Here is a 24,276-nt window from a genome sequence, read left to right as displayed (position 1 = left end):
AGGATGCATTACATCCTAGAACAGCAGCTGCTCAATTCAGGATCGCAAAGCTCTGCAGCGTGCAGTGAAAACAGCACAGCAGATCATAGGCACTCAGCTCCTTGTGATCTATGACATACACACTACATGCTGCCTTGGGAAGGTAAACAGTATCAGGAGGGACTCCAGCCATCCTGCTCTGCCACTTTTCAACTTCCTCCCATCTGGGAAGCATCTAAAGTCCATCTGAACACGCACCTCCAGATTCAGGAACCGTTTTTACCCAACTGTAATTAGACTCATGAACAATCAGTAATCTTGTCACCTCCACTGCTACTACTACTGTTACCTTGCACATGCACTTGCTGTCACATTTTGTATTTATTCTGTACATATCTATCATATGATAGACTCAGGTGCTGCCGAGAGTGGCAGCCTTTTCAGCAGCTCTGTGTACGACTTTATTTTTCTACATTTATTTTTCTCTTTTTTATTGATCACTCCTATCACTTTATTTTATGTGGATTCGTTCCCCGGACACACTTACTTTTACAACGTGGGCATGGATTTTTACACGCCGAGACTCGTCTATTCAAGTACTCAACTTCGAGCTATGAGAACAAATGCCAGTGCCGGTGTGGCTCCCTATTTACCAGATGAGGTAAGAAGGCGGTATCATGGCAGCAGAGCCGGCACTAAGCTAAAAATGAAGCGGCTTGCGAGAAAATGGCGTTTTAAACCTTCGGTGCCTTCTGTGATTCTGTTAAATGTAAACTCAATCTCAAATAAGATCGACGAACTGGCTGCGCTGGTGAAAAATGTCAGAACCTACAGAGAATGCAGTTTGTTGTGCTTTTGCGAAACGTGGCTAACTACCACCATCCCAGATGCTAACGTGGAGCTACCCGGATTTAGCACAGTTAGAGCGGACAGAGATGCAAGTACCTGCGGAAAGCACAAAGGAGGAGAACTCGCTCTCTATGGTAATACACGGTGGTGTAACTCTGGACATGTTAACGTCAAAGTCTCCACTTGCTGCAGGGACATCGAAAAGTTGGCCGTAAGTTTGCATCCCTATTACTTGCCCAGAGAGTTTGGACACGTCATTGTTGCTTTTGTTTACATCCCTCCTCGGGCGGACGTGGAGATAGCGAATGACATCATCCATTCTGCTGTTGCTAAGTTACAAACGCAGCACCCTGAGGCGCTTGTGCTAATCGCTGGAGACTTTAACCATGTGACGCTGGACAAAACATTACCTGCCTTCTCCCAGTATGTGGACTGTAACATCCGGGGAAATAAAACTATTGATTTACTGTATGCAAACTTTAAAGACGCATACAGCGCCACCCCGCTGCCTGCGCTTGGGAAAGCAGATCATAACCTGGTTCTGCTTCAGCCTCACTACAAACCAAGAGTGAGTGTCCTACCTACAACCACACGCTCATTCAGGAAGTGGTCCCCTGAGGCAGAGAAGGCTCTGAGAGAATGCTTTGAAACTACAGACTAGGATATCCTGCAGGGATCACATAGTGAGAACATTGAGGAGGTTGTTGACTGCACTACTGACTACATCAACTTCTGTATGGACATTGAAGTTCCAGTAAGAACTGTACGCTGCTATGCTAACAACAAGCCATGGATTACAAGTGACATCAAGGGCCTTTTGAACCAGAAGAAAAGGGCTTTTAAAGGCGGTGATCAGCATGAGCTCAAGCGCGTGCAGAAGGAACTCAGAGTCCAGCTCAGGGTGGCGAAGGAGCAGTACAGGAGAAAGCTGGAGCAGAAGTTGCAGAATAACAGCATGAAGGAAGTGTGGGATGGGATGAAGATCATCATTGGCTGCAACTCAAAGCGGAGAGAGAGAGACGTGAAGAGAGCAAACCAAATGAACAACTTCTTTAACTGGTTTGACCACCCTAACCCACTCTCACTCTCACCTCAGAGTACTGCACCCTCCACACATCCTTCTGCTGATACCAGGATAGGAGAGACATCCCCACCCACAATTACAACAGCGCAGGTGAGCAGAGAGCTGAGGAGACTTCGTGCCAGCAAAGCAGCGGGTCCAGATGGAGTATTGCCACGACTGCTGAAGGTCTGTGCATTGGAGCTGGGGGGTCCTCTACAGCACATCTTCAACCTGAGCCTGGAACAGGGGAGAGTCCCGAGGCTTTGGAAAACATCTTGCATCACCCCAGTCCCAAAGGTATCACGTCCTAGTGAGCTGAATGACTTCCGGCCTGTTGCTCTGACATCACATGTGATGAAGACCATGGAGAGGCTGCTGCTTCACCACCCGAGGCCACAGGTTCAACATGCCCTCGACCCTCCGCAGTTTGCATATCAGGAGAAGGTGGGAGCGGAGGATGCCATCATCTATATGCTACACCGATCCCTCTCCCACTTGGACAGAGGCAGTGGTGCTGTAAGAATTATGTTTCTAGACTTCTCTAGCGCCTTCAACACAATCTAACCTCTGCTCCTTAGGGACAAGCTGACAGAGATGGGAGTAGATTCATACCTGGTGGCATGGATCGTGGACTACCTTAAAGACAGACCTCAGTATGTGCGTCTCGGGAACTGCACATCTGACATTGTGGTTAGCAACACAGGAGTGCCACAGGGGACTGTACTTTCTCCGGTCCTGTTCAGCCTATATACATCGGACTTCCAATACAACTCGGAGTCCTGCCATGTGCAAAAGTTCGCTGACGACACTGCTATCGTGGGTTGCATCAGGAGTGGGCAGGAGGAGGGGTATAGGGACCTAATCAATGACTTTGTTAAATGGTGCGACTCAAACCACCTACACCTGAACACCAGCAAAACCAAGAAGCTGGTGGTGGATTTTAGGAGGCCCAGACCCCTCATGGACCCTGTGATCATCAGAGGTGACTGTGTGCAGAGGGTGCAGACCTATAAATACCTGGGAGTGCAGCTGGATGATAAATTAGACTGGACTGCCAATACTGGATGCTCTGTGTAAGAAAGGACAGAGCCGGTTATACTTCCTTAGAAGGCTGGCGTCCTTCAACATCTGCAATAAGATGCTGCAGATGTTCTATCAGACGGTTGTGGCGAGCACCCTCTTCTACGCGGTGGTGTGCTGGGGAGGCAGCATTAAGAAGAAGGACGCCTCACGCCTAGACAAACTGGTGAGGAAGGCAGGCTCTATTGTTGGCATGGAGCTGGACAGCTTGACATCTGTGGCAGAGCGACGGGCGCTCAGCAGGCTCCTATCAATTATGGAGAATCCACTGCATCCACTAAACAGTGTCATCTCCAGACAGAGGAGCAGCTTCAGCGACAGACTGCTGTCACTATCCTGCTCCACTGACAGACTGAGGAGATCGTTCCTCCCCCAAACTATGCGACTCTTCAGTTCCACCCAGTGTTTGGGAAACATTAACATTATATAAAGTTATTGTCTGTTTTTACCTGCATTGTTATCAATCTTTAATTTAATATTGTTTTTTGTATCAGTATGCTGCTGTTGTAGTATGTGAATTTCCCCTTGGGATTAATAAAGTATCTATCTATCTATCTATTTATTTTGTCTCTGGAGTTTGTTTCCTGTCTGTGGAGGTACATGCAAGTAAGCATTTTATTGTACATGGTACCTGTACTTTTACACATGACAATAAAGAATTGAACTGAATTAAGCTTTAAGTTGCATTTAGTTAACCCTTGAGTTACATCCAATCCTTTTCCTTATGTTTAATAATTCATTCAGTTATAGCTTCGTATATTTACTTGTATTAAGAAGTCAAGCAAAATTACACCTTTTATTGGCTAACTATATACACTTGTAATAAATCCGCTGGCTGATTCATCACAACGTGCTGATGTAGGATCAGCTAAGCGTTTATAGCATCTTAGTAGTAAATTTGTTTTTTCTTGCTGAACATAAACAGTAAAAGCCAATAAAACACTAAGTGACAAATTAATTTTAATTAATACATAAAGTGAGGTTGGAGGCAATGAGACCAAATGGGCCATGTTCAAAATCTCAATTGTGGAAGCGACTACTAAAAGCTGTGGTCGTATGATAGTCAGGGCACCTCATGGCAGGAATCCTAGGAGCCAATGATGGACTCCAGAGATTAGGGAAGCTAACAGACTGAAGAAGGTGACCTTCATAGAAATGCTGTCTGTAGGATCTCCTGACTCGTTTGAGAAGTATCTCAGTGGAATGCTTGCAAAATTGATTGCTGAAGCAAAAGCTTGAGCGTGAGAGGAGTTTGGAGAGGCAGTAAACAAAAACTATCGGATGTCCTCGAGGTTGTTCTGGCAAACTGTTCGACATCTCAGAAGGGGAAGGTGTGGCGTTGCCCAGACTGTATTAAGCAAGAATGGATAGGTGCTGAACTCTTCTGGGAAAATTATTGAGCAGTGGAAGGAATACTTTGACAAACTCCTCATCCTGGCGATCGTTCCCTTCTATCAGAAGTCAAAACTGGACACTTCTAGTTAAGGTGATCCCATCACAAGTCAAAACAGAAGTGTGAGGACTACATGACTTTACTGATGGTAAAGCTGCTGGGGTGTATGAGATCAGACTTGAAATGTTGAAAGCAATGGACATTGTTGGGATAGCGTGGTTATCACTTGTGTTCAGTGTTGTATAGAAGGTGGGTAACATACCATCGGACTGGCAGACTGGTGTAGTGGTCCCTATATTTAAGAAAGAATACCAGAAGGGTGTTTTGCAGTTATAGAGGGATCATACTCCTCAGCCTTCCAGGTAAGGCCTATGCCAGGGTGCTAGAGGGGATACTCTATCCGATGGTTGAGCCTAAGATACAAGAGGAACAATGTGGATTCTGTTCTGGCCATGGAACAATAGATCAGCTCTTTTCTCTGGCACAGGTGCTGGAGGGTGCATGGCAGTGTAATGACTTCTTGGCATGTGTTTTAGGAAGTTCTGCAAGAAACAGGCCTGCTTCTGTGTGCTATTCGCTCCCTATATGTACTGAGTGAGTGCTGCCTCTCAATATTTACTTTTAAATTGAATACTTTCACTGTATGTCACACTTTGTCAGGGCTGTACCTTGTTACCACTCCTGTTTCTAGTTTATGGACATGATATGAAGGCACTGCCTAGGATGTGAGAGTATTAATTTGATGAGGGTATGGGTAGCATCGTTGCTTTATGCAGGTGATGTTGTTCTGTTTGCCTCATCTGGCTGTGACCTTCAACTTGCACTTCAGCAATTTGTTACTGAGTGTTAAGCAGCAGGGATGAGAATCATCACTTACAAATCTGAAGTCGTGGTTTTCTCTTAGAAAAGAGTGAATTTCTCTCTTCTGGTGGGATCTTGTGCATGAGTGACGGAAGAAAGGAAGATGAGATCAATAAATGGATTTGAGTAGCGGCAGCTGCTTTGCGGGTGTTGTATCGGTTCATGATGATGAAGTGGCAACTGAGTCTAAAGAAAAAACTCTTTGTTTACAAATTGATCTACTTTCCTGTGGTCATGAGGTGTTGGTAATAGCTGAAAGAATTAGATTATTAGTATAAGTGGAAGAAATTAGGTTTGTTTGCAGGGTCGCTGGGCTGACACACAATGATATGGTGAGAACCTTAGCAAATTTAGAGAGCCTCATATTGAGAGGAGCCAGCTGAGGCTGTTTGGGCATTACATAAAGATGCCATCTGGGCAGCTCCCGGCACATGCCATTGGGTGGAGACCATGAGGCAGACCCAGGGCACACTCCCTGAAGCTGAACCTGAAGCACACTTGTCTTGGCTGGTTTGGGGACACCTGGAAATTTCCCATGAAAAGCTGGAATCGGTAGCCGGGGACAGGGAAGTCTGAGCTTACCTGCATGACTTGCTTCCATCTGATGAGAAAAGTGGTTTCAGATAATGAGATGAAATTAGATAATACTGTGCATAGAATATTTTTTCATATTGCTTTTCTGATTTTGCTTTTGTAGCTTCCAGTCCACTACAACCTAATTTATCATGCTTCTTCTTCTACAGAGAAGTTATATTTAAAACATTTATCCAATTTTGCTGGCTCTATAACAGTCTTAACAAGCTACCATTTTCCTTGTGATGGTCTCTTCATCCACACACCTTATGAATGCACAGTTTATCCTTTATCAGATGGCGTAATCTATATTTAACGATCACTGAATGCCAATGATTACCCTTGATTTGATATAGTATACAATTACTGTTATCTAGTAGCACTTTTCATTAATGGATCCAATTTAGAGATGATTTTTGAGATAGATATGTACTATTTTTTTATTTTATCCATTATTATGCTTTAGTGCTTTTGTTGTTCTGTACAGCACTGGCTCCAGATAAAATATTTATGGAGCATCTAAAATACTAAAGGGGGGGGGGGGGGGAATTGTGTAGTGAAGTCCCAAAAATCCAACAAATTAAAGTATACCTGACAGCATTGGTGGGGGGCTTGAAATTATACTGGGGGTACTAAATGACCCCTGAAACCAGGTGTGCTTCTGTATGTGATTTGTAATCAGTGTGGAGGACTTTGTTTAGGTGTATGGGTGGACATGTGTTTGAAAAGAATAAACTGAATTGATTTCAAGCAAACAGGATTCAGTACATTTCAAAAAACAGTGTGATTTGTTTAATTTAAATAAAACATGAAATGCATTGTGCTAGACAAAGCTCAAAGGTCATTGTGGTAGAGTGACATCATCCACTAAATAGTATAGCAAAGAAAATCAGAGCATGATAGCCCATACTTTTTGTTAAAACCTTGTACTTTATTACCACAATATGTCACCTTTTATATTGATAAAAATGTCAGCCAAGGAGTATGAAAACTGAATTTTAAATGTATAATAATTTCACTCCTTGAAATGTAACCCTCTGTCAACAAATCAAATACAATAAATACTGTTTTTCTTTTTCCAATATGTTGTTATAAAATCTATAACTGTATCAAAAGTGAGATAAGAGTTAATGATGATGGTGAATATGGTTATAATTCAAACAAATTTAAGCATCTTATTTTCATTTCTGAAATTTAATACTGTAACAATCCTGCAGTATATTTGTGTATATTTGCTCATGCACCAGTTAATATTATAAGCATACAGAATGTAATGAGTAATAGCATGAACACAAAATTCTCCAAAATATGCTACTTGTGATTATATATAGCAAAGTATATTATTGGGTAGCAGTATTCAGGTTAAAATTGGAAAGTTTCATTATGAGGCGGAGACCATTCTCTTTGTCATGTTTAGTTAAATAACAGTAAATACTTAGCTTACACCTTTATCTGAAGTGACTTAATGAAACTGGAAAAGGATGAATGGAAGTATAGATGAGCTGTTTCTAGAGTTTTTGCAGAGAGCTGAATAGCTGATGACTTGTGCAGGATCAAGCAATAATTCAGTGGTGGATATCCATCCATCCATCCATTATCCAACCCGCTATATCCTAACTACAGGGTGATGGAGGTCTGCTGGAGCCAATCCCAGCCAACACAGTGTGGAAGGCAGGAAATAAACCCCTGGCAGGGCACCAGCCCACCGCAGGGCACACACACACACCCACACCCACACACCAAGCACACACTAGGAACAATTTAGGATCACCAGTGCACCTAACCTGCATGTCTTTGGACTGTGGGAGGAAACCGGAGTACCCAGAGGAAACCCACACAAACATGAGAAGAACATGCAGACTCCACGCAGGGAGGACCCAGGACCCAGGTCTCCTAACTGTGAGGCAGCAGCGCTACTCAGTGGTGGATATTAAGTCTGAAAACCAATAGTGTGTAGTCCAGCTCTTTAGTCATTATGTTATACTGCCTTTCTTATATTAAAGGAAGTTTTCTAAAAGCACATTATAAACAATTCCAACAGAAAATTATATTTTCTACAACTGGCTAAAAGGCAGTTGAGAAACAGAAGGCCATTTTTTCTTTAGATTGAATGGTTTTGCATTTTAAATATACATGCATACACTATATACACAGTACATTTACAGCTCAGGACAGTAACATGATGTGTATATATTCAGTCCAACTGTATTTTTTCAATATATAACTGCAAAATAATTGCTTTACCTACTGCTGAATGTAGGATAAATATCAGTTCATAAATCCTGGCAGTATATCAACCAAAAGGCACTCCTGGACAACACAGCAAAAGAAATCAAAACAATGAGAAAAGAATTAACAATAACTCATCAAAGTGATCACTTCATTTTTGACATTTAGAAACCTTTGAGCTATTTTGTGATTATAAGAAGCTTGCAGGAGCTGAAGAGTAACAAATCATTACTACTCATGTTATGCTATGAAAAATCATGATAAACTGATTCAAAATATGTTCATAATGTCAATTCCAGTTCATATCATGTCATTACACAATTTTTAAACTATTTATAGATTGGCATCATGACAAACGTTTGCCTTTCTTATTTCCTCTTTTTATCTTCCTGCAATTATTGCTGCCTTTTACTAGAATAATACATTAAAAATAGTTCAGAAGTAGGAGGACAGTCCAATATTGTTATGTGATGTACAGCACCACCACTACTGTACGCGTGAGTGTCTATCTTTGGTTCTCACTCTGTTAGGCCTCATTCAAATTCTGACTTTGGTAAGCGATTATTCAGTCTCATTTTGACCGCAAAAATAAGTCAAACGCCATACATCTGGCAGCACTCCACAAAGCAAACCTGTTAATGTAACTTTTCTGCATTCTCTCTTATCTAACTTTAAAGCATAATATTAGAGTTGCCTTTTTCCTGTCCTCGGAAAACAAAGACTTTTCAATTAAAGAACAGCAGTTTTTTTTTTTAAAGAAAATTAACTGCAGTTCAAAAGATTTCCTTTTTCAACCATCCTTTTAGGTTTCATTTTCTCTTCAGTAATAAAATGGTTTCTAAATTTAACTGAGTGATTAAAAACCCTTCTGGCTGAATGTATTTTTTTATCCTATGGTATAACACATTACACATCATTGTGGTACTATGAAAATGACTACAAAGAAATGCAGAATATACAAATTTGAGACGTTTTGTGCTTGAAAAACCTCAGATACAGTACAGTATAATCTTTTGAGAGAGCAATGCTATTTCTTATTTATCCTTTCTACCCCAATAACCGTAAGTGCCAACATAGCAATAGGTTCCATAGCCATAACACCTCCCAATAACATGAAGTCTATGTCAAAACTATCATATGTAACAATGTACTATAACTTAAGACTAAAAAATCTCAACAAAAGTTCTAAAGCAGTGTCTCTTTGACCAAATAGTGAATTGTGGGCTGGAATGCCAAAGATCTCAATCATGAATTAAAGAGAAAGAATGTATTCTCTCACTTAACAGGTCTAAATACCAAAACAGTATAGTTACAGGAGACTCACTTAATAAGTGAGGACTAGTTTCGGTTGCAAAGAGAGTGGATTGGCCAAATTTTTCACTTCAGGTATACAAAGAAAGCTAGGAGTGTGGGAATCTTCATACACAGAACTATTCCATTTGTAGTATCAGATGGGTAATCTATTTAATGCAAATGTGACTTTGATAAAGTGCGGCACGGTGGCGCAGTGGGTAGCGCTGCTGCCTCACAGTTAGGAGACCCGGATTCGCTTCCCAGGTCCTCCCTGCATGGAGTTTGCATGTTCTCCCTGTGTCTGTGTGGGTTTCCTCTGGTTTCATCCCACAGTCCAAAGAGGTGCATTGGCAATTCTAAATTGTCCCTAGTGGGTGCTTGGTGTGTGGGTGTGCGCCCTGCCTGGGGTTTGTTTCCTGCCTTGTGCCCTGTGTTGGCTGGGATTGGCTCCAGCAGGCCCCCGTGACACTGTAGTTAGGATATAGCACGTTGGGTAATGGATGGACTTAGATAAATATCTATGCACCTAATGTGGATGATAGAGATTTCATCCAAAATGTATTTGCATTTATTCTTAATGTGAACACTCATATAATTATAATTGCTGGGGACTTTAATTGTGTTTCCAATCCAGACCTGGATTGATCTTCAGCCACAACAGCGATAACATTTAATACTGCAAAAATAATTACATAGTTTGTTACGGGTCATAATTTACCAGACCCATGGATGTTTTTAAATCATAACCAAAGAGCATATTCCTTCTTCTCAAAAGTACATCATTGCTACTCAAGAATTGACTATTTCTTCATAGCCTATATTTTTTGCCCTTTATCAAAGCATGCAAGTATGACGCTATTGTTATCTCTGACCACGCCCCTCTGAGCATGGAGCTTAAATCAATATACTCTACACACTCATCTTGTAGCAGGCATCTTAACCTCCTTTCTTTAGCTACTGAGAACTACACAGAATTCATATCCAAGCAAATTGATTATTTTCTTGAAACAAATAATTAACCTCTGGCACTCTCAGAATTACTAGACGCTATAAACCCACTTCAAAGTGAGAAAGCAGCCAGCCCTGATGATTACCCAGTGTAATTCTATAAAAAAAATTCAAATAAGCTTGCTCTACTATTATTAGCAACATGTATAATAATAATGATAATAATTCATTACATTTAGAATAGAAGCTAAAGAGAACAAAATTCTACCTCAAACTTTTCACCAAGCATTAATTACCACCTTTCCTAAGAAAAATAAGGACTTACTACAATGTACATTATACAGACCAATCTTACTCCTGAATAATGATGTTAAAATACTCTCTAAAGTTCTAGCCAGAAGGACTGAGAGACTACTTCCTTCTGTAATATCACAAGACCAAACTAGATTTATTAAAGGCCATCACTTAACTTCTAGTCTTCAATATTTGTTTAACATAATATACTCACCCATTAAATCTAACGCCATAGAGTTCTTATTATTTTTGGAGGCCGAAAAGGCATTTGATATGGTTGAATGGGACTACCTATTCACCACATTGCATCAATTTGGGCTCGGCCCAAACATATGTGCATGGATGAAATTACTTTATAAAGTCCAGACGCCTCAATTTGTATTAGCAACATTATCTCAGTATACTTCAAACTAGAACGTGGTACTCGACAAGGATGTCAGATAGCAGATTTTCAAAAGGTATCTGGAATAAAAGGGAACTTTTTCTAGTGAATTCTCTAGCACACAATATTAGACCTGACACCTTTCCATTTATGTTAGCAGATTGTTTTAAATATCTAGGGGTAAATATCACAAGTAAATATAAAGCTATTTTTCAACAAAATGTTGCCTTCTGCATGGAAAAAAATAAAAAAGAGGTGAATAGATGATCTACCCTCCATCTCACATTAGCAGGTAGACACAGTGCTGTCAAGATGAACATCCTTCCCAAGCTTCTTTTGCTATTTCAAAGCATCCCCATCTACATTAACAAATCTTTTTTTAAGAAATTACATTCAATCATAACCTTATTTATTTGAAATTTGAAACATCCACACATCCAAAGGATGCATGACACTACCTAACTTTCAATTTTATTATTGGGTGGAAAATATACAAGCTATAAAGACCTGGGGGGTATTTTCACTTAAATCATCCGAGATCAGATGCCTCATCTTGGATGAGTCAATGCCAGTGAAACTCATCTGGGATAAGTCGGTTTTTCAAATGCAGCCGTGTAGTAGATTAGTTTAGCTGGATCTAATCATCCGAGATGAATGCACGTGGCCACACTGATTGAAAAGCCCATATATATTGAGTCTAGAAAACATGATCAGCAAGTCTTTGATAGGCTGTAACAAAATGACGAAAGAACAGGCATATTTTTTTTTCACACAAGCAGAGCAGGACCTTTTATTCGAAGGACATGAAGAATTTCAAGATTTAATATGCACAAGGGGTAACACTACAAAAGCAGCAAAAACCAGAAAAGCCGGCTGGCAAAAAGTGGTCGACAAATTACTGAACTTACTTACTGAATGCAACGTTTCATTTCCTATGTGTTAGATTAATTATTATTTAATATGTCATAATTCCAGATCAAACGTGAGCACAAGGAGAACATGGGAACAGGTTAAAGTGAAGTACAAGTATATACTTCAAACTGGTAAATATTGGTATATAACTATTTAAAGAATTGTTGACATAAATAATCATATATAACATAAAAACATTAATTTTAAAGCTAATAAGAAGGCAGACAAGCAAAAAACAGGTGGAGGTCCACGTGGTCCAGACCTAACCCCTGCAGAAGAGTTGGCTCTCCAGCAAAATGCCCATTGCCCTGTTTCTGAGGGCATTCCAGGGGGAAGCTACTCCCCAGAACTAGTGGCAGGATGCAGTGGTCACTTCATTTCAGGTAAAAGAAGGTCATTGCATATATTTGTCATCGATGTGTGCCATAGGTATGTTCCATATAGCCCTCTTTTTTTTGTTGGGTCAGTTGCAGGGAATGTCATATCCCTAGAACTTGTGTCTGACCAACGAGATATTGACGAAGGTCAAATATTTGATGAAGACACTTTGTCTGATTATTCATCAGGAGGAGAGGTACATTTTCCAAATAATGTTTGATCAAACTCCACTCTGATCAGTCCCATGTGCCCCAATCACATTTGGAAATCCTGGATAATGAGAATGTTAGGCTGATTGTGAGATTCTTCATGGAACTGTGGGTGTTTTTGCCAGTGTATTACCTACCTGCAATGGCATGAAACGCCTCTTTTATTGTCTGCACACGCAGGTGTCCATGAAACACTATGAAAGCCCGAAGGAAATATTTCAGAGCCAAACAGACTTTACAAATTACCTGGCAAACTGCACTTTGATAGATTTTCCGCATCACCTACAGTATATAAAAAAAGTGCAGCTTGCAAAAAACCTCAAAGCAATGCATACTGTCTGTGTGGTTGTGAGAGCCCGACTTCGCCTAGTTTGACTTCGAATATAAGGTGGTAATAAATCTTTGAGGTACAATATTCCCCCTCGGCTAAAGTGGTATCTTTCGAAAAGAATTTCTTCCGGGAGCAATAAAGTATCTTGCCGATCGTGCAAAACCCTCTCTATATGAAATTCTCTTCTTATAATTTGCGCACCAATATCAATTGGTTGCTCATTTATGAACGGTGAAGCCATGACTGAATGAATTCCTTCCACGGACACTGATTGAGTGTGTGAGCTAATCCTTGTTTACATAGAACAAACCTGCTCCGAGCTGCTATGACAACACATCCAGCAAGAGTTTAGAAAAACTGATAGATCCAGGATCATGCCAAATCGTCAACAATTACATCCAGCTAAACGAGTAATCCACGTACGGAAAATACCCCCCTGGACATTGACACAAATCAATGAATATACACAAGCCTGGTCTTCAATAGAATTAGAATCTTGCAGTACTTCTTTATATTCTTCATTCTCTGCCCGAGTAAATTCAAATTATCATCAATACACTAATAATCCAATTGCCCTTCACGCACTCAAAATATGGAATCAATGTAAGAAGCACCTCTACATGACAACCACCTTTTCCCTGACTCTTGAACATTTACAGCATTTAATGTTTGGAAAATGTAGAATTTAAACACGGACTTGTATATAGATAATGTCTTTGCATCCTATGAACAATTAAGCTTCAAAGTTAACGTCTCATCAACACAATTTTTTCACTACTAAACTTTGTTAAAATGAATCTGCCCAATTTTCCTCACCTCCCATTTATTTCTATTCTATAAGATATATTGATCAGTCTCTCAGACTCAGACAGCATCTCTACAATTTATAAAAACATTTAAAGTCCCTTCCTTTAAAAGACCCCAGGGGAAATGGGGAATGGATCAATGGGGAAAGGCTCTTTTGCTTAATATTTCAGAAAAGGAATGGAAGGCAGTCATGCACAGAATACACTCTAATTCTATATGCTCAAAGCATTCAGTCATTCAACTTAAAATCTTATATGAAGCAGATTTATCTTGTTTAAAATTGTCCAAAATGCTTCCAGGGCAGGATTCTTCAAGTTACAACCTGTGAACTTTGCAATTGAGCTCCAGCCTCACTGGGCCACATGTTTTGGGTGTGCACCAAATTTACAATATTTTGGACAAAATCTTTGAATGTCTTTCAGACGGCCTTAGTGTCACAATCACTCCTAACCCATTAACATCTGTGTTTGCCGGACTTCCAGATGGGCTTGAAGTGGAGAAGGACAAACAAATCATATTTGCCTCTACCTTACTACTAGCAAGTAGACTTATTTTGCTCAACTGGAAAAATCCCAACCCATCTCTTTTAAGTCATTGGGTAACTGATGTTCTATACTATTTGAAATTGGAAAAAATCAAATTCTCAGTCAGAAGATCTGTTCAAAACATTTAAAAAATGGCAAGATCTAATTAACAACATTTTAGAATAAGCTTCCATTTTGAGGAAAAGGATACTCGTCCTTTCTTGTGATTTTAAAGATTTGTTCTGGTTGTTGGATCTCTTCTTTTTCTTTTGGTTGGGGTTTGAATTTTGGTTTGTTTAGTTTGACTTGATTGTACGAAATGTTATTTGCTTCTAATTAAAATCAATAAAGCACCTTGAGCATGGGAAAGATGCTATATAAATAAAATGTATTATTATTAAATCCGTATAAAAAAATAAATAAAACAAAACATGATCACTGAACTGCTAAACTTCTTTGCTACATGTATGTCTTATTTCATTACCATGATGTGGTTGTTGGTGACATGGTGGATAGTTGGTTTAAATCCTGTTCCCAGTTGTTGTCTATATGGAGTTTGCTCATATTCCCCTGGGTAGTCCAGTGCATTTTCCACATTCCCAACTCCTTGTCAAAATGATGGTTGTTTGGAATTTTCTCCAAAACACTGGTTTTCCTTGCTTACTTCAAAGATAAACATTTAAGACTGACAGACAGTTCTAAAATGGACCCCAAATGGGTATATGTATGGCTTTACACTACCATGGTATGGTGCTCCATCCAGGGTAAGTTGTTGTCCATACACCTAATGCTGTCAGGATACATTTTGTCTTACTAATACCATAAAACTGGATTTAACCCACAATTATTCTGACTTCTTCAAACAGGGTAGACAATCCAATGTAAAATTACAAAATTAAATGTGCTTAGTTTCTGGTCATTACATAATGTGATCCCAAATTCATGACTTACTCTTAGGCTCACTGTGTGACAGTGCATATGCATTGTTTACCATCTAAAAATACTGTATATTATTCCCCTTGGAAGTTTTCACATTTTATTCTTTTACCACATTGAATCATAATGAATTTAAGTGTGTCTTTTTTACACTGATTAGTAGAAAAGGCTTGTTGTTGTGAAAATTGATCCTTGCAGATTGACCTAAATTAATTATAACTGTAAAACACAAAATAATTGATTATATAAGTGTTCATCCCCCTAGTGACACGCCTAAATCATCAGTGGTGCAGCCAATTGGTATAGACACCACTTGAGTTCAATGGAGATCCAACTTGTGGTGAGTTGGTATTATTTCTTAACCTACACAATGAAGACCAAAGAACACTACAAGCAAATCCATAAAAAGGTGATTGACAAGCACAAGTAAAGGGATGGAGATAAGAAAATATCCAAGTCACTGAATATCCCTTGAACTCCAGTTAAATCGATCATGAAGAAATAGAAAGAGTATGGCAGAGTGGTAAATCTGCCTGGAGGAAACCATCAACATTAACTGGGTGATTGTGTAAGAAGAAAACAAGTGAGGGCAGCCAAGAGACCTGTGAGAACCCTAAAGGAATTACAGACTACAGTGACATTGGAGTGACTGTGCAGACAGCAACTGCTGAGTGGTTTGCCAGTTTCAGGTTTGTGGGACAGTGGCAAAGAGAAAGGCACCATTACAAACGTGGCATCTTAGCAAAGGAACATGGGAGACTCTGAAGTCACAAGGACAGATGTTCTATGGCCTGATAAGACCAAAAATGTGCTTTTTGACCTACAGACTGAACACCATATTTTAACACTGCACATTATGAAAGGCACACCATCCCCACCATGAAGCATGATGGTGGCAGCATCATGTTATGAGGATGCTTCTCTAGGAGGCTTGTGAGGGTAGTGGGGAAAATGACTGCAGCAAAATAAAAATCCTGGTGGAAAATCTGATCCAGTTTTCAGGGAATCTTTGTCTTGGGAAAAGATTTGTTTTTTAGCAAGCATAAATCCTAAATCTACACGCGAATGACATAAAACAACAATGGTAATATCATGGGGCCTCATATATAAACAGTACGTACACACAAAAATATTGTGTTCGCCCGTTTCCATGCTCAGATCGCAATGTATAAACACTAACTTGACGTAAAGCCATGCACATTTTCATGGCAGCCCAATCCCTTGCATACGCACGTTCTCCTCTCGGTTTTGCAAACTGGCAGCACCCAGCGTCAAAGCAGTGCTACTGTTCCTGTTCCCTTTATTTTTTAGATTCACATCCCTGATGCAGCTTTATCAAATACCCTGAAATTAACCGTATAATCGCATTAGTTCAAGGCATCTGATTGTAATCAACCTGTAACCATATAATAGTGCACCGAATGGCTAAACTATTCCAAATACCTTAACCATTTTAGTGTTGTTACTCTCAGTGCACTACTCTGAGTATTTTAACCCAGTGTATCTGAGAGTGGAAAGCTCTACAGCAGATTTTGTCAAGACCGGGGAGAAATATTGGGATAGAGCTTCTAGCACACGCTGCCTCAGCCTGCGCACAGTCTATTTGAACTTCTCCCATTCAGCAAACACGTCAGAGCCTTTCCTGTACAGACCTCACGGTTCAGAAACAGTTTCATCACAAGAGCTATAAATGCACTCAATCAGTCCATTAAGTGCTCCCGGTAGAACTGTTTGTATTACAGTTGTAATATCGCACAACCTGAGCCACTTAAACTTTCATATTGTATATTTTTCATTGTTGTTGTTATTTTACCATTTTATTGGAAAAAAAAGTTTATGGAGGATTTGCATATTGAATCTCATTGTACCATACAATAACAATAAAGAAATTCAATTCAATTCAATAGAAGAGAGTGCATATTTACAGATGATGACAACTGACTTCTAAGTCGATTTAGATTTCCAGGTGCTATCTTCGTGGAGCTCTTGATATCATTTTTAGGTTGAAATACAGTAAAGTATATATATGTTACATTATACAGATACATCTTTAACTTCATTTAAATAATATATATTGTTAATGAGTAAATATGCGAGATCTTGGTGGGCATCAGTAATGATGAGCTGGCGTCCCATTCAGGGATTGTTCCTGCCTCACACTATATGCTTGCTGGGACTGGCACAACCCTGGATGGATAGATGGATATAATAATTAAACATGTACTACGAAGATATTTCAATGTTCCTTTAAAGTTCTGAAGAATCGGTGTTCTAAGCTTACAGATGGCTTGACATTTATTAAAGAGCTGATTGTGTGGCGATTGGTTATTTGGAGAAAGAAAAGGAAGGACAGGAATCGGGGGTTAGTACGTTTGAAAGAGACAGTACTGCTGCAATACATTACTTTACTGAGGGTCGCACATGGCACAGCAAGCATCTTGCGGTAGGCTGGAACAATCTCTGGAAGGGGCGCTAGCTTGTCGCTACTACTGCGCCAATGTGCCTCAATGTTTTATACATGCTTTAATTTCTATAATCATGAAAATGATATCAAGTATACATCTTAGTGTTTAAATTGTTCAGAGAGCTGTAATATAATGACTGTATGTATTCTGTGTCCTGTAGGCGTAAGAGAAAGCCCGTTTAAGAAGCACGTAGTGATTCACACACATAAGAACACATAGAATTCAAAGCATTTAATGTGTCACTTTAGTTATGATGGCATTTGAGAAATAATTATATTAAATAATTTTAAGATGAAGTTTATGACGTTCTACTTTAATGACAAAATAAACTACGTGATTAAAGTGGAAATTTCAACCTTTTTTTCACAGTGTGTCCCAGTTTTTTTTCTTTTCTCTGTATCCTAATACGCTTCCATATGACACTAAGATGGTGGGCTACGACTTACCTTTAATATCTGACCACTTCTTATTTATTTCAGACAATGTGCAACTTTTTGAACTTCAACTTTTGAGTTTCTCTGACACTTTGTCACTCGATCAACTTCCTTTTGTTGTTTATATCACTGCTTAAACCAACAAATAGTAAGTTTATCCTTGCCTCTACTTGGTATTCGCTGAAATTCTTCTTTTTCCCCATGCTATTGCCATTGTCTTTTCAAAGAACGCAAAACATAAGAGGCTATTTATATTGATATGCATATTCAAAGAGGCAAACTTCTTGGAAGAGTTGGGGTTGGGCAGCAGGCACATGCACGAGCGTTACTTTTCATGCTGACTGGGATTTATGTAGCAAAAGAACGTGGAAATTTGCATACACACAGATTTATACATCTGGATTTTTTTGTGCATACGCACATTTCCGCTTTTGTTCGTACACCAAGTTTTAGTGTGAAATCTACGGACGGCATTATGCATGAGACCCCTGGAGTGGCAGGATCAGAGTCCATCTCTCAAACCAATTGAGAATTTTGGCTGGACTTCAAAAAGGCTGGTCACTCATGATCAACATACAACCTTAAAGAGCCTGAGAAATTTTGCAATGAGGAATTAGGAAATATAACAGCATCCTGATGTGCAAAGTTGATAGAGAAAGCGAGAGACCTGTATTTACAGACTAATGGCTGCAATGGCTGACAAAGGGGCATCTACTGAATACTCATTTGAAAGGTGTGAATACTTATGTAATCATTTGTTTTGTGTTTTATATTTGTTAATAATTGAGATCACTTAGCAGAGATCTGTTAGACATTGAATAATCTTTTTTCTCATTATTAGTGTAAAAAAGACAAACTAAACCCATTGTGATTCAATATTGTATAACAGTAAAATGTAAAAACTTCCAAGGGGGTGAACACTTTCTGCAGTCACTTTTTAAAAGTTGTCTCCTACTTTTTTATATGGGAGAAGTCAGTACAATAATCCCTCTAATTTAACATTTTCTTGCACATGTTAGATAAGTTGTTTTAAGATGAAATCAAGACAAAATGCAAACTACTCATCTGTTTAAAAAGCAAATCAACATGTTACTTTAAACAGCAAGGAGGCCTTTTGTTGTTTGGTGCTTTCTTATGTTAGGCAATAACATTTAAACACAAATCCTTCCAGAACTGTTGCAGATGATTCTCAATATGACTTTAGTACTATTTAATATCAGAGTAGCATAAATGTGTTAAAGGTAAAAGAAAAAAATGCAGGAAAAATGTGTAGTTTCACACTTTTTCTGTCTCAGCAGGAAAAGTACAGAAAACCTATAATTTTTACAAACTATGAGGACTAAAGCTGCTATTAGCATGTTTAAAATCTGACTGGTTCAGTTTTTAAAAAGAAAATAAACTAAAACAACATCACTTTAGTATGATATATAGGGAAGAAGGGTGAAATAGGGCAGCATGATTACTATTTTTATTTAAAATTGGATGTTATTTGAGATTCTTGTTGATATTTGTCAGCTTTGATATGGGGCTACAGACTGGTCTAGGGTGTGTTTTGTGTTTCCCATAATAAAACATTTTGGTTTTCTTTTTGTGAATACACAATGTTTTCTCTTTGGGAGTTGATGAAAATTAATATGTTTTGAATTGTATATTTCTGTAATTCAATTCCAATGCAATCATTTGAGCTGCTCTGGCATTGAACTCTGTTCACAAAATCACATTCAACACATGTAAGAAGAAATTACGGTGCCTTGTTAAAAACAGGCCCACACAAGAATCAGAAAAAAAAATGAAGGTACAAACTCACTTAATTATAAAGAACACCAAAACTGATTCTTTTTGTAGCAGCTATACATGCTGTGATCATTCATTAACACTTGCACAGCAGCTAACTTATTTTCCTTTCCTCAAGCATACTTCTCACTCACTGACCTCCTGATTTACCAATTTCTTTGTCTGCTCTTTGTCATTTATCTATGGTTCTCTTTCTCACAACTTAAAGCTTATGGTGCCATATTCCAGAATATTAGTAATGCCTGTTTTGTTGATCTAACAGGACTAAAAAATATATAATACACTACCAAAATATTAATTTGAAACAGTACAATTTTAAGAAAAGGCAAACGTAGAAATGTGCCAAGGGTTGATACCATGTAAACCTTGGACATATATCTAATTGATTTTACACAGCTAGTGTCAAAGGTAGCTATACAAATCCAGAATAGCTGTTTCAAAACATGGTACATAACAACAGTTCAGACAAACTAACATGAAGATGCGGGCTAACAATCAATTTTTGTTCAGATAGAATCAGTCTGTCACTACAATAATTAAAGATATATAGTTGTGGAAAATAAAATGAAAGTCACTTATTTCCTTGATTGTTTCTCTGTTTTATCACAAATCCATATATCATATTTGTCATCTTGTACTACACCCAAGTATAGAAAAGAGCAGAGACTCCCTGAACAAGATAATACATCAAGACTGTCTAATTCTTTGACAATGCTGTTATGATCTTTGGTTCTATTACTGTTGTTGGGCCAGATGTGATTCTTAACTGAAAGTACACATCTGGGGACAAAAAGTTTGTAGTGAATACTATATAACAAAATCTGCTGCTGAACAGGCTCCACACACACTTTTTTTTTTTTCCTTAAAGCCCTCCTCCAGTTTTCTCCAGTCCATGCATTTTAAATGGCTTGGGTTTCAGGGTTGAACAACCAGAAAAAAATATTCTTATGTATTAGACAAATACATACACTGCAAAGAGACAGGGAGAGAGAAAACTGAAAAAAAAAAGATTTGATGCTGAGAGAAAATAAAAAAGCTAAAATTACTCTTATCAGTTCAGGAGCCCAGCAGGCAAGGTAACTGAAGTACAATTATTAATTTGTACATTGCAATGAGCATGACGACAGAAGAGACAGGCGCATGCACACACGCAGAAGTCACTGCAGGTACTTGGCTAAAGGCATTTGAGAAGAGCCTCTGTCTATTATAATATCTTTCTGTCATTTTGACTATTGCATAACTATATGGCATAATAACAGCAAACAAAGTTTAGATAAGCATTTCTATCTATGGATATCCTGCATATTAAAATGCTGTGGCTATTGTGAATGCTAGAGGTCGCTGTTGCCCCTTTAAACCCAACAGACAGATGCTCAGGATACAAGGGTAAAAGTACTAATAATTACTTTAATATTTTTCTTCTTTAAATAGTGCCTTTCAAGCACCACAGTCACCATAAACAATTAAATAACTAGTAAATCAATGCATTCTCTCCTCCACACCTCCCAGCAAGCTCTGTCTTCTACCTCCCAACTCCAGCTCGCTTGCTGGGTTCCCATCAGTCCTTTAAATAGTCCTTGACCCGGAAGTGCTTCTGTTCTTTCAACCACGTGATTGGCTAGCACTTCCAGGTCTAATGAAGAACTGTTTTTTTTTCTTCAGCCCGGAAATACTTAAGGGCTTCCGTCCTCGTGACTACCTCGTACTTCCGAGTCCCCAGGTCCCACAACAGCTCCCCCTGGCAGCACCCACAACACCCAACAGGGCTGAGAAACCAAACTCCAAGTTTCAGGGTGCCCTCCGGGAATCCGGTGCACTGTTACACTCCAGGGAAACTGCCATCTAGCGTTTTGGGGGAGGCAGCGTTGGCAAATACCTGCCTTCCCCCATCTTTCCATTCTAGGGGCGTCCAGGCCGGGTTGAGCTGCCGGCCGTCCATCACACTATATTCTGGCATGGCATGTTTGCATTTCCAGTTAGACAGTAATATTGCCTTACCTTAGTTATTTGTTTAGAGGTGCAGTGAGATGTTAGATGCTCCGCAGTCTTATCCATGGTTCTACTGGATTGGTGCCAGTGCAGTTAGATACATTTACTGATTTGAGTGTTTTGAGTATCAAAATGTGCATCTACTGTAGCTCTTCATTATCAACTCTCTTAACAGCATTCCTTTTCACCTCCTTTAGATTGAGTATGGCACACAATTTACTTTGAATGTACAGTATATTGTATGCACATCGCTGCCAATTCTGTCAAGTGGTAATGCCTTCAAATATCAATCTATATCTGATTTTATGGGAAAGTTTTTCCATAGCAAACAGGTTATGGTTATTTTCAACATATGTAAAGCATTCTCTGCATACAAAACACACATTTATTCACCAATAAGCCCAAACATTAAAACCATTGACAGTGAATAATATTGATTACCTCATTACAGTGGCACCTTTCAAGGAGTGGGATATATTAAGCAGCAAGTGAACAGACAGTTCTTGAGGGGGTGATGTGTAGTAGGGATGAAAACTTGAGCAAGCATAAGGATCTGAGCGACTTTGACAAGGGCCAAACTGTGATGACTAGACAACTGGGTCAGAGCATCGCCAAGATGGCAGGTCTAATGGGGTATCACCCAGTATGCAGTGGTTATTATCTACCAAAAGTAGTCCAAGAAAGGATAACTGGGGAAGTGACGACAGGGTAATTGGTTAGCAGATCTGGTCCAATCCCACAGAAAAGCTGCTGTAGTACAAATTGCTGAAAAAAGGAATGCTGGCCATGTGAGAAACGTGTCAGAACCCAATTTAGAACAGACAAAAGGGAGGGAAATACTTAAAGATCCACTGAAGTCTAAGCCAGCAAGAAGTTTCAACATCTACCACAGATTGTGGTTAAAGAGAACAAGCGTGGTCTCCAGGTAAAGCATCCCATCCGGTGCTTCATGAATTTGGGAATGAGATCGGCTTTGATAACTCACTGTTAATGAGTGGCAAATTAAACCAGGGAGGGTGTTGTCTTCATCAGTAATCACCACAAACACCCTATGTGTTACAACTGCATTGACGCTGGTTACATAACGCCATCAGAACACAGTGGTTGCATGGATGAGGCTACTGAGATGAAGTCAATGATTATTAGACTCAGAAAAAGGAATACACATCAGAATAGATAAACTAAACCAGGATATGAAAGATAGTACTCAGGATATGAAGAATATGGAGGTACTGTATGTTCAAGCAATAATGTTTAAAGAAAATCTACCAAAATAGTTTTAAATTTAAATTTAAATCAATTTAAAAAGTATTTGGAACTCACCTGGAAAAGTAAATATGTTCAAAACTGAACAAATCATGTTTGCCAGTGATAAAAGAACAACTGCCCTAGAATCTGAATGTATTGTGCTTAGTAATAAACTTGTGGTGTCTAAAGAATAAGACTTTTTTCCTAAAAGTTTGTAAGAAGCTTGTAAAGCTGAACCCAAACTCTTAACTGCTAATTGCTTGTGCGGGTCGAATGTCTCGTAGTTAAACTTAATAAACTATTGAATAAAGAAATCTTGATATTTAATCTCAGAAAGAATGATATTAAATGTGAAAATATACACATCTATATATTTACAAATTTCTCTGCTGCAACTGCTGAAAAATAGGATGTATGTTACAGCATTAAACAACTCTTACATAGAGCTGAAATCAAATGTAGTCTTCTGTTTCCGTTTAGACTCCGTTTAGAGCAACGACTGATGGTCAGTTGTATAACTTCACCTTTCCAGAGCAAGCCAAACAAATGCTAAAATGAATGATTCTGACTATCTTTATAACTTGAAATAAGCGCTTTAAAAGCATAAGTGATATTTCATCTGGTAAATCAAAGAAAAATGTAATTAATATATTTTATTAATTGTAGGCATTAATTAAAAGAAAGTAAGGAACTATTTAATATCTTACACCAGGTTTCTTCCATCTGGACTGTACTATTATAAAGATTTCAGGGCTTTTAATGGCTAATAGCTAAGTTTAATCTTTACTTTTTCACTGCCATTTTACAACTCTTTGTGTTTTGGGTGTGTCCTGTCTCTTGGTATGTCAGAGCAATGGGACTCAGTGATGTTTGGTCTTCACTAGATGTGGCAAGATGGGGGTGGTGGAAGGAAAGGAAAAGAAGGGAAAGGTAGCAAGTTATCATTTCTCTGTTTCTTTTATCACCACAATTGTAACGGTCAATTTATTGGAAAGCTTATCTATCAGAACACCTGGCAATAAAGGTACGAAAATTGTGTTAAAACTGAAATCTGGAGTGACTCATGCTTTTATTTAAGATTAAAAAGTGTATCCTAACATTCAGAAGCAATATATCTCTGATCAATCATTAAACTTTGTAAGCTGGAATGTCAAAGGTCTTAAATACAACCTAAAGACAAAAAGTAGTCTTCCCACCTTACAAGCTTAATGGCCAAGGTAGTATTTTTACAGAAGACTTACCTAACAAGTAAAGGACCTGTTTTGAAATAAAAGAATCTGGATTGGCCAAATCTTTCATTCCAGC

The 24,276-nt window shown here is 38.8% G+C and overlaps 1 protein-coding gene across 1 annotated transcript in view; it reads left to right on the top strand.

Annotated features, from left to right (window-relative positions):
- si:ch211-246m6.5 (von Willebrand factor D and EGF domain-containing protein) overlaps positions 1–24,276 on the top strand; it is a 393,193-nt gene that overhangs the window by 194,367 nt on the left and 174,550 nt on the right. The window lies entirely within an intron of this gene.

This window comes from Erpetoichthys calabaricus, chromosome 8 (genome assembly GCF_900747795.2).
Source record: "Erpetoichthys calabaricus chromosome 8, fErpCal1.3, whole genome shotgun sequence".
Taxonomy (NCBI): Eukaryota; Metazoa; Chordata; class Cladistia; order Polypteriformes; family Polypteridae; genus Erpetoichthys; species Erpetoichthys calabaricus.
Note: the sequence above shows the minus strand (reverse complement) of the source record. Positions and strands in the feature narration are given on the sequence as shown.